Below are 13,067 nucleotides of genomic sequence, written 5' to 3'. Positions count from 1 at the left end.
CCTGTTGCCGGCCCCCGCCGTCGTTGCTTCCGCCTGTTCCAAAACCCCCGCTCCCGGCCGGTTTTGATCCTCCACTGTTATCCTTCGGGGTTTCCATCGTGGAAATCACAGGTTCGTCTAAGAATTCTCCTTCTGTTGACTTCTTCCCTTTACCGAGGGCCCTTAACACCTCTTCAAACTTCTGGTCCATCTTCGTCTGTATTGAAGCGATAGAATCAGCTTGTTGTTGGATCTGGTGTCCTTGATTCTCTATTCTGTCGTTCAAATGGCCTAACTCTGCCTCCAAGGATTCCACCCTCTTGAGTTGGGTTCCTCCCACTTCTTTTCCTCCAGCCATGCTCCCAGATGATTGCTCTGATACCAATTGATACGGACCCATCCCATACTAGGCCCGCATCACGCCATAAGCCCAAGTGTAGAACTCACTCCCAAAAGCCAGCTTGGAGGAGGAGGGGACACCGAGACTTATAAGGCGGTTTTTTTGATTTTTTGGATTTTGAATGTACATGAGAACAAGGCGGGTTATTTGATTTTTTGGATTTCGTTTTTCAGCTAGCTACTAAGGAGAACGTGTGTTCCATAAAAAAAATATAAAGTAACGCCTCTACACGACACACATATTTGTTAGGCTCCTCCGTGATTTTTTCCTTTTGTTGGGACACTAATCTTAGGGCACGCAAAAATACGTGTCCTAAGTCTTTCAAATTTTGGGAGAGATGACATTATTTTTAGGGCACACACTTTTATGTATCATAAACCTGTGCATGTCATGGTCTGTGTGTCATTAAAGGGCTATTTTCTAGTAGTGGGTGTACCGAAGTGGTACTCAAGATTACCGAGTCGATTCAACAAGTACAAAGTAGACTTCAAACAGCTTAGAGTCGGTAAAAGAATTATGCCGAGAAGAGGCGATTAGACCTAGATTTCCACATTAGGGCTATGGTTCTCTTGAAGGTGTCACCTTGGAAAGGTGTCATCCGATTCAAAAATAAGGGTAAGTTGTGCCGGGTTGCTTATCGCTTGGATCTTCGCGAGGAGCTTACTCAGATCTATAGCATGTTTCACATCTCTCGGCTTTGGAAGTGTTTGGTGGATGATTTCATGATGGTTCCATTGGACGATATTTAGGTGGATAATCGTCTAAACTATATAGAGATACCGGTGGCGATTCTTGATAGAAAGATGAAAACCTTGAGGAACAAGGTTGTTGAGTTGGTGAAAGTTCAGTGGCAGCACCACAAGGGATCAGAATGGACATGGAAATCGGAGGATGAGATGAGGGAGCACTACCCAGAATTATTTGTGGCAACAGACTTCAAGGATGAAGTGTGATTCAAGTGGGGGAGAATTGTAACATTCGATATTGAGTGGTATGTTCCTATTTAATCCTTATTGTAAATTCTTTTCATTTTAGTCCATAGCCGAGTACGCTGGGCGTACTCTATGAGTACTGAAACATCCCAAAAATACAGTGCAAAAATTTCGTTTTGAAAATTATTATAAAACCATAAACCATCCATAATCATAAAGAAAACCATGTATCATGTATCTCAAAACATCATAGCAAATACTGTGACAAAACATGTGATAAAAATATCAGAGTAATCTCCCAGGCCAGAAAGACAGTGGTGTGTGTCTGTTGGGTTTTAGTATACTACAACATCCTATGGTGCACATACAACCCTAGAAGCTTTGGATCTATGTTTTCACTAATTATACATGCAAAAGGTTTCCAAAGCTTTAAGCCTATTACTAGCATGAAATTGACATAAACAATATGTAATATTAGTTAGGGTGACATACCTTTTATGTAGCTTGAAACCTTGATGATTTTTTCCTTAAAGAGCTTAGCCCTAATAGTGTGGAAGCCTCAAATGGAATCACAACACATTATGGACAAAAGTAGAACTTGAGAGAGAATTCCATGCACCCAAAAACTCCCATGAACTCCAAGAACAAGCACGTAGGCGTTTTTTAGGTTAAGAACATGTATTTATATGTTGGATTTCAAAGGTCATGGGTATAACCCAAATCCATACCCATGGGTTTAAGATCCATGGTTCATGTGGCCCAACTCTTTATGTATCCATACATAAACTTGGTCCAACATGGATCATAAGCCCAACATATATAAATATAACTAATTACCATAATTAGTCCCCATAGATTTAATTAGTCTCTTTTGATCACTAAATTAATTCTAAATTAATTCTTGATCAATACTAATTAAAATATATGATTTCATATTAATATATTATAACTTATAATATATTAACAAATCATATATAACCTTCTCTCAAAAGTCCATCCTAACAAATTGTCCTGATGATATGCAACCCAAATGGACCATGCTACTCTCGGGTCAAGTACATACCAGTAATAGTTATGGGCTTAGACATCTAATCCAACAGTCTCCCACTTGGATAAGTCTAAAACTATTATTGCAAGTACGACTCCAAAACCCGACTAGCAATTGTAGCTCTTAAAGGCCGCTGTCGAACTCTGACCTAGTCAATGACGTGTCCATTAGATAAGGGATCATATATTCCTCCATTCTAGATACCATATGGACTGAGACATGGATTATAATCATACTCTTTGTCCATCTGTTGTTTCCCGATTTCTGATTTATGACGACCGACTAATTGAACAAATCAAATCAGTCCAGGCGCGGCCAAGCACTTACGTTTGTCATCACTAAATCATCGAGGGGCCCACATATATCGCTTTTATCCCTGCAAGGGTAAAAGGAATGGATAAACTTCGACTAATATGCTTGTACTAACTACTTGTTGAATCATACACAAAGCCACGTTTTATAACATCAAGTTACTGATGCATTTTCATACAATAAATGTACAACCAACTCATAGTCAATAACTCATATCTCTAGGTTTGAAGAATATAAGATATTATCGTCTCATGATCAATCGTGATAAAATCCATGAAGTGATTAAAATGAGTGTGGGTTTAATCTAATACTCGAATCTCATTCCAGGAGCACTCATGAATGTTGCAACAACTTTTGCTATGTCTAAACGCCTTAGACATCTACAAGCCCAATTCATGACAGTCTTGATTCATACCTACTTCCAAAGTATGATTGACTGTGGAGAGTTTGAATAACCTTAGATATTTAGAAATTCAAAACATGCAAAGTGAAACATAAGAATAATATTAATCCTATATGGCCCCAATACTTGTGAGAGTAAATAAAACACCTTTTATTTAATCACCATATTGATTACTCATTATTTATTGTATAATGTTTCGGATAATCAACTTAATACTTGAATTAAAACAATAGTTATGACATGCTCCAAGCATGCACACTATGTTTACCTATGGTCCTTTCTTTGTGGAATAGATCAATTGACAACATTTCAATGATGCTCATTTCACAATTCCAAATCCTTGTCGTAAATGTAAGAATCCAAGATTCTTTGCCATTTACTGAAATCTGTTAGATTCTAAAGTTATATGCATTGATCCTTTTGTAATGACTATTCACAAAAGTCACAAAGACTTGTAAACAGACTTTACAAAGTATTCCAATGGAGAGCAATTCCATGGAAACGAAGTCTCACATTCAAAGTACTTTCCTTTGAACATCCTTCTTGCATTAAGTTTTCTAATCTTACACAGATTTAATGAATAACTTCCACCTATGGAAACATTTCCATATTATATTTTGACCATCACTTCTGAACAAGAGTTGCCTCTTTTCAGAATATGTCAATATGGTCCTTCCAAAATTTAACACTATACTTCCAACTGTCCATGAGTAACCAATCTTTGGTAAGCCTCAAATTGTCCTTGACAATTGCTTAATCATTTTAGTCATATCCAGTTCTATTCCTTTTTCCCTCTTAATGCCCTAGGCATTTGGAAAAATTAGAACAGATGAATATTGCAGCACATGTAATCGATCCTATATCCGAAGCATATGTGCACGATCCATGATGTCTCACATAAAGACATGATACTAGACCAGTCTTTTGCTAATAATATTTCTATTTCTATTTGCCATGTTCTCATAATTCAAATTATGAAAAGGGATGCCGTAATCATAATCGAATTTTAGAACGCAAACACGATTCATGATGTCTCACAGAAAGACATGATACTAGACCAGTCTTTTGCTATAATATTTCTATTTCTATTTGCCATGTTCTCATAATTCAAATTATGAAAACGCATGCCGTAATCATAATCGAATTTTAGAACGCAAACACGATTCACGATGTCTCACATAAAGACATGATACTAGACCAGTCTTTTGCTATAATATTTCTATTTCTATTTGCCATGTTCTCATAATTCAAATTATGAAAAGGGATGCCGTAATCATAATCGAATTTTAGAACGCAAATAATGTAATCATGTCTAATTTTGATTAAAATCTCAATCTAAGCTTTTAGAATTGGGATGAAGTATAATTTCCTCTCCCTTAATTATAGGAAAACAACTTTTCAAACCCTGCAACTTTGCAAATTGAAACTTTTGTTTTCTATAATTAACATTACTAACTTGCAACATTCACCATAATTGATTATGCTCCCACTATCATAATAATTACATCCTTATTAGCATAACACTTATGCTCCCACTAGCTTTGACATGTACTCAGAAATCAGCTGGACTTCTAGAAACCAACACTTTGTTGACTTTCTTACCAAAGTTCAGATTTCTGATACGAGATGCTTCGATAAGACTTTATCAAAATCATACACATTTCCTTAGATAGCTCACATGTGTGTCTAAACACTTACGAAGAGGGATGTCGTAATCATAATGTTTAGACCTTTTTCCATTCTCACTAGTCCATGTTAGTGTGCCGGTTAACCACACACGCTACACTAACGACTTTGAGAATGCAAATATCATAATTGGTATCTACTTAAAATCTACTTAGTGAAAGCGTTTCCTCACCATCATTTTCATGAATCAGAGAGAAACCTTATGACACTTAGTTTCTTATGGTGTATGTGTTGCTATCCATGTAAATTCGTCATAACCATAATCACAAGACAACGTTAGTGACAAATCCAAACTCATATGGACTGAACTTGTTCAATTTTAACTACTTGCCACCTGGAAGCACAAGGGCCTACCATTGCTTCCAAGTAGTTATGCAAACAACTGAGAACTCATATAACTCGCATACATAGACAACTTTAACTGGAATGGGCACAGAAACAAGAATATGTCAACACGATAGGCTATAAACCTCAAGTCGTGTGCTAGTGATAAACAATACCCTCGATTAGTTCTTGAAAGTTTTCAAGATCTTTAAGACTCCCACTGACCTCTTGACATATAAGATTCTCTTGTCAAGAACCATTCCTTGACAAAGCAAATATTCAAGAGTTAGTGTGGATTCTTATCAAGACAAACACTTCACACAATTGGCCTTAGTTGGTCTTTGTTTTATCTAAAACATCACAACTCACCAATTTCAAATGTACAAGAGTAGAAAACATGTTACTCTACATTTGATAAGTGTTTTAAACCTTCTTAACAATATGTTACTCAAGGCTCGATCTTGGAGTACTACTCTAAGACTCAATTTTGGAACGAAGTATGATTCATATTTTGATTTAACCATTTCAACAGTTCACGATTCCTCTTCTTAGTCAAACAATTGCACTAAGATGTCCTTAGAGGACCAATTGTGATATGGTTATTCATAATCATTAAGATAATCATAAAACAAGATACTAAAGTACTCTCCCGTCTTTTCAGATTAAAGAAACTTTTATCTTTCTGCCTAATTTGATTCTTCTCATCTGTTCTGCCTTACATTGAAACTTTTCCAATGTTTTAGAATTACACTTAAGCTTGTAAGCATAACCATATTTACTAAACTTTAGTAAATCATGAGGAATAGCCTTATCATTCTTTGTGGTGGAATTGATCAGCACACAACCAAATGTACCCGATCTCCTACTCCTTCACTTGCCTCACATATACATGCGAACAACGAATTAGTCTTAATTTCCCAAAGATGAAAATTCTCATTCATCATACAATACAACTTGCATGATTCCAAGTTTCTATCCAACTGAAACTTGGGTGGTGAGTATCTTTCCTTATTTGGTAAATTATGACACTACCACAAACGAAAGAATCAAATCCATTTTCCAATATTGCTATCAATGGAACAAAAAATTTTCACAAATACCATTGTAAGGATACTTAAAATAAATAAAATCAAAAAAATTTTCTTTTATTTTAAAATTGCAGAAAACTTATCCTTACAATGCAAATACATATGAAAACAATGTTGTTATCTTTTCCTAAACAATCTATCATAACTCTTAAGCAGCATCTCAAAATTCTGATCTTCGAACCATGCGATCGAAATCCATCTTCGCGATCAGATTCATCATACTCCTCTTCTAAGCTTCCTCTCCTTTTTTGATTCTACAAAACATCAAAATGCGACCTAGTCACATCATGTAATAAGAATCTCCAAATAGGAACTTAATAGAGTTAGATAGCGGACTTTACCTGAAGCATAGTCAAATTTACTGACTTTTACCATCCTAGTGAACTTTCAGGTAAATAGGGCAGCTTCGCAACCAATGCCCCTTCCTTTGGAAATAGAAACATATGGAATCTTTAGTAATGGTACATGGGACTATCTCAGACTTAGCCTTTCTCTTTACCATTGGGTCAGATGACTTGACCATGACCGATCCCTTTCCATTGGGAAGATAAAGCTTTTCTGGATTTCTAATGTTACCATTGTCAATGTCCATGGAAGTTTGGGAAGTAGATCTTCCAATCAAATTTGCTTTACCACTGCTCCAAATCATTGCTGATTCAATAGCAACAAGGAAATAGGTAAGATCGATAAGGGTCATGTCGTGATCTGTCACATAGTAGTCCTTTAAAGAACTCACTATATGACTCTGAAAGTGATTGAAGAACCCAGTCAACAGCCACCTTCCTTGAGACTTCGACACCCAACTCTCACAACTTGTCAATATGTGACTTCATCTCCAAGATGTGAGCACATATGGACATTGCTTGCTAATAGGGATTGAGTAACCTTGCACTTTTCAAGAACTTGTGGGTTAGGGAGAATAACTGGAGGAGGTGGAGGAAGTGAAGTATGATTTCCAGTCCTATTAATGCAAAACAAAGGGATTAATCTTTCACCTTGATCGCCATTTGGGATATCATCTTCATTAGCATAACTTTATCCAAAAGGATAAGGAAGACCATAGTTGTCATAACTAGACATCTATGAGGGAGAAATTCAAGTTTAGTTGATTTAAGTCCTTAATATAACACCTAATATGAAATATTAAGGCTAGGACCCAACACAATATTTTATAACTTGGAAGAGGGATGCCGTAATCCAAGCTACAAAATATTTGAAGGTAGGTAAATGACGATTTACCAATTTCCACCATGAAAAACGAAATTTAACATTAGGATTTAAATGAATTGAAACTCCTAGATCTTTTGAGATTCATTAAACTATTCAATGGCATGTTTAAATCTCGATTGTGCGCTTCAAGTTTGTGATTGGGATGCCGAGGATCACAAACAAGGAGTGAATAACCATGCAAATTAACTTGGTACACCCAATGTTACAACCACCTAATCAATGTGCTGGTTAACCACACACGCTCCAATGATCTATGATTAACATCAAGCTACCCTTTGCCACACATTGTCAGTCCCAGATTAGTGTGCCGGTTAGCCACACACACTCCACTAACGACTTAACAAGGTGCAACGTGCAATTTCATGGGTTAGCACCAAATTCACATTTTCCTAAAGTAACTAAGATTAGGAATTTAATAAAGTTTAGTTACTTTATATTTATCATTATACTTTTAATGAAGGGAGAATTAATGTCCTGTCTTACCAATTCGGCTAACGACCCTCCACCAGTCAAGGAAGCGGTGGGTGAGAGTGGACACCCATTAAACTACCATTTTATAGGCAATAACCTTATACCCCCCTTATGGACCGGCTTCGTGAATGAGGCCTACTAACGGTAAGACCGACTTTTTACTTATACATATAATATATTAAACTTTTAATATTATAATAGTATAAGGGTGTATTTTAGACATTTAAAATACTTGGTGGTTTAATCTATTAATTAAACTAGACTTTTAATTTAATTAAACTCAAACCATGTATTTATGGATTGAATAATACTCTTTTAATTAAACATTTTAATTAACTATTAATAAAGCCCATAAGAGTTAATTTGAACTATTCAACAAAACATCATATTTCCAATTATTAAATTCAAAATTAAAACTATTTAATTAATTGTTTAAGTTATGAACCCAAGAGTTTTAGAATTCAATTTTTTTTCATAAAAAAGTTCTTTCAAATTCCAAAACTTGAGGGCAAGTTTTGTAACTCTTGAAAACTTTTGGATTCCATAACTTATGGAGTTAAATGCTTGTTTTATGATGAAACTTCTCATGTTCCATAACTTAAGAACAACTTATGGAATTCTTTAAAACATTAACACCAAGTTTTGTAACTCCATAAAAAACTTTGAATCAAATTTTTTTTTAAACTTTCATATACATAACTTATGGAGGTTTAAAAAAAAAACAAAAAACTCTTTAGATCAAACTTTTAAAACTAATAAAATAATCATATCATTTTATCTTTTACTAAATTTGACCTAATACAACTCATATAGCAAATGATTCAAATTTTACAAATAATTAGTTTTTCATAAAACAAGTAATTATCTTAAAATTTGATAAACTTCATGTTTTTTGTTTCTTATTTTTTTCAACTTTGAAAATCAAACATTTGCATCAATATAACAGAAAACAACCCATGGCTCTGATACCATTGTTGGGTTTTAGTATACTAGAACATCCTATGGTGCACATACAACCCTAAAAGCTTTGGATCTATGTTTTCACTAATTATACATGCAAAAGGTTTCCAAAGCTTTAAGCCTATTACAAACATGAAATTGACATAAACAATATGTAATATTAGTTAGGGTGACATATCTTTTATGTAGCTTGAAACCTTGATGAATTTTGCCTTAAAGAGCTTAGCCCCAATAGTGTGGAAGCCTCAAATGGAATCACAACACATCATGGACAAAAGTAGAACTTGAGAGAGAATTCCATACACCCAAAACACCCATGAACTCCAAGAACAAGCATGTAGGCATTTTTTAGGTTAAGAACATGTATTTATATGTTGGATTTCAAAGGTCATGGGTATAATCCAAATCCATACCCATGGGTTTATGATCCATGGTTCATGTGGCCCAACTCTTTATGTATCCATACATAAACTTGGTCCAACATGGATCATAAGCCCAACACATATAAATATAACTAATTACCATAATTAGTCCCCATAGATTTAATTAGTCTCTTTTGATCACTAAATTAATTCTAAATTAATTCTTGATCAATACTAATTAAAATATATATTTTCATATTAATATATTATAACTTATAATATGTTAACAAATCATATATAACCTTCTTTCAAAATTCCATCCTAACAAATTGTCGTGATGATATGCAACCCAAATGGACCATGCTACTTTCGGGTCAAGTACATACCAATAATAGTTATGGGCTTAGACATCTAATCTAACAGTGTCATGCTATCAACCCGAGCCCTTCCCTTTACTAGCTGAAGTACCTAAAACCAAAACTGAAACTGTAAGCACGAAGCTTAGTGAGCTCCCCCAAAATACCACATACCATACACATAACATATAACAAATAGGATAACTCTGGGACTACTCCCAACTGCATCGTGACGAACCCGACATCGGGCTCACCCCGGCATCGGGCTTACCCCGACACATACACAACGTAACATATATCATAGAAACATAACATAACATTTAAACTACATCGGGCTTACCTCGACATCGGGCCGAAGCCCAGAACACATAACATATAACAGATACACTAACATACATCGAACTTACCCCGGAACACATAACACATAACATGCATCAATCAAAAAGACATCAAGCATACATATACTCTTCTCAGGACCACCCCGGCATCAGACCGAAGTCCGAAACTACTAACATCTAAATAGGCCAGCATTGTGGCCTTAGACCCGTTCCTACTGGAGAGAAACTCACCTCTCAATCTGGCTGCTGAAAACTCGTACAAGGTAACTCTATCTTCTGCTCCAACTACTCTCCGGCTATTATGACCAAATAAAAACTTAGTAAAAAAACTGAGAATCCCACAAAGGGTAAAATGACCATTTTACCCCTGCTATAACTTTGGGCCATATCCAAGACCCATTTCCAACTAGTCCTTATAAGTCCACTAATGGCCCACTAAGGCCCACTAATGGCCTAATTTCTAAATTGGGCCTAACTTCTCAAATGGGCTTTTCCTCACAAGCCCAACAAGTCCTTGGGGCCCTTGACTGACTTCTGAAGGCCCATCTTAGCCCAACTACTGCTATATCCAAATGTTGGCCCAAACCGAGGCCCAATAACATAAAGCCCACACTCTGACCGTACGCTGAGCGTACCCTTCTATACGCTGCACGTACTGCTTGAATGGCTTGTACGCTGCGTGTACTGGCGTATACGCCCATCGTACTCTCCTGTTAAGCCATTTTCTCCAAAACTGCTTAATCCCTTAAGACACTACGTCCAAACTACAGATATGAGTCCAATACTTCATCCTAATCCATAAAGTCGATCACTTGGTGGCTTGCAACCCACCAAATGAACCCAACTCTAAAAATAGCAATAAACTTCCATGGAAATGGCTAAATCTCATTCATGGCTACATAAAAGCCTTAAAGCTTGCAACTTTTGTAACATCCCCCTCTGGCACGTATCACAATATTGTCCGCTTTGTGCTCCAGGTGCGAAAACTTCCCAGGAGGTCACCCATCCCAGGATTGCTCTCACTCGGGCACGCTTAACTACAGAGTTCTTATGGGATCTGCTGCCCTCACGGCTTTAAAACGCGTTGTGATAGGGAAGGTATCCACACTCCTTATAAGGAATGTTTCGTTCTCCTTCCCAATCGATGTGGGATCAGGTGCAACTAACCTGCCTGCCTTCACCCCCCATTATAGGTTCCAACGTCCCCGTCGAATACATCGAACCGTGCCTTAGCTCTGATACCATTTGTAACATCCCCCTCTGGCACGTATCACAATATTGTCCGCTTTTAAATCCTAGGATGGGTGACCTCATGGGAAGTTTTCGCGTCGGGAGCCCAAAGCGGACAATATTGTGATACGTGCCAGAGGGGGATGTTACAACTTTACTGCTTAAGGGACACTTTGAGCTTTAAGGGTGGCAACCCTAAGCTCAAAAACGAAGTTGCATGAACAAGATCCATTCTTTGGACCTAAAAAGGTCCAAAGCTTCAAATCCCTAGATCTTAGATTCTAAGAGGAAATATAGGAGCTCTATACCTCCTTTGGGTGCCAAAAGATGAACTAGTCCCAGATCCTTGAGCTCAAGATACTCAGGTGCTTCTTCTCCAACTTCTTCCAAGCCTTTCTTCACCAAAATGAACTCGAAGAGTTCAAGCACACACAACAATGAAGTATGAGATGAACTAGGGTTTTCTGAGGGTGAGGGACTGGTGAGGAGGCCAGAAGGGAGGCTATAATGGGGTATTTATATGTCTTAAACCCTAAAAATTAGGGTTTGGCATCTGCCCGCGTACGCTGGGCGTACCTCTTGGTACGCTGCGTGTACGTCCCCGAGTCCCTCGAATCCAATGTGCCACTACGCCCCGCGTACGCCAACTTACGCCCAACGTACGGATTATGGGCAGTTCAACTTCTTAGCCCATTTTGCTAATGTCCACCCCAAAAGGTCCATTGTCTAAGTGTTAGCCCAAAACTAATATCAAGTTACATAATCTAAATAATACCTCGAGAGACGGATGTTACAAGTACGTTCGGCGTACTGGCTCGATAGATGGTTGCGGAGGTGCCCACGTATGTTGGGCGTATGTGGGAGTACACAAGGCGTACGCTAAGCAGGGGAAAACCCTAATTTTTAGGGACTGTGCCCTATTTAAACAGCTTATGTTGACTTGGTGGTATCCTTTATCCAGCCTCCAATCCTCTAAACCCTAAGAACGAAACCCTAATTGCCATTTGTGTCATTTGAGCTTGGAAGTGAGTTTGGGTGGTGATTTTTCATGATTTGAAGAAAGAAGAACACTTCAAGGTTGCTTTGGTGACGCTTGAGCTTGTAGATCCAAAATCATCATCAACTTTGCAAGCTATTTGAGGTATAAAGCTCTCAAGTTGATGACTTTTTATGCTAGATCTAGTCTAGGGTTTTGTTTATGCATTTTTGGGTCTTTTAAGCCTTGTTTGAGAGTATGGTCTACTACAGAAGCCATAAATGGTAAATCTTAACACCTTTGAGGTCCCTTGTCCATACATTTATGAATTAAATTGGACTATGCACGTGTTAGGGTCCTTAAGATGGTTCTCTTTGAGTTTTTTGGTCTCATTAATTCATGCATGGGAGTAAAGTTGCAAACTTTACGTGTTAAGACATCATTGGGGACCAGATCTGAGACTTTGACGTGATGGCTGAATCGATTAAGCATTTAATGGTGAAGATTAGTCAATTGCGTCGTACGCTGGGTGTACCCAGCTCGTACGCTGCGTGTACTGGCCTCGGAGGAAAAACGTTGGGCGTATGCTTTAATACGTTGGCCGTACTAAATAGCCTGGACTTTTTTTAACTTTTGCGTTTTGGGCTATAATGGGACTTTTAGTATTTTTGGGCCTTGTTGGGCCATTATACTTCTGACTTTGGGCCATTTCTGGGCTATGGGCCTTCTTGGATTTAGGCCCATTATGGGTTGTGGGCCCATTTGGGAAGTTGGGCCATATTGGGCTTTGGGTACCATTTAGGAATTTGGGCTTTTAGAGCGAATGGGCTGGGCCTTGATTTTGTGCCAAGCAAGAAAAGGGTAAAATGGTCTTTTACCCTGGATGTTGCATAAGTGATCTAGATTCTTCATTATGGGTTAAGACCCAATTATTAGTTGGGTATTATTAATGAGGTTAGCACGAAGATTTTT

The sequence above is a fragment of the Lactuca virosa genome, chromosome 1 (genome assembly GCF_052849685.1).
Source record: "Lactuca virosa cultivar CGN04683 chromosome 1, Lactuca_virosa_CGN04683_v6, whole genome shotgun sequence".
Lineage (NCBI taxonomy): Eukaryota > Viridiplantae > Streptophyta > Magnoliopsida > Asterales > Asteraceae > Lactuca > Lactuca virosa.
This window is presented reverse-complemented; position numbering follows the sequence as displayed.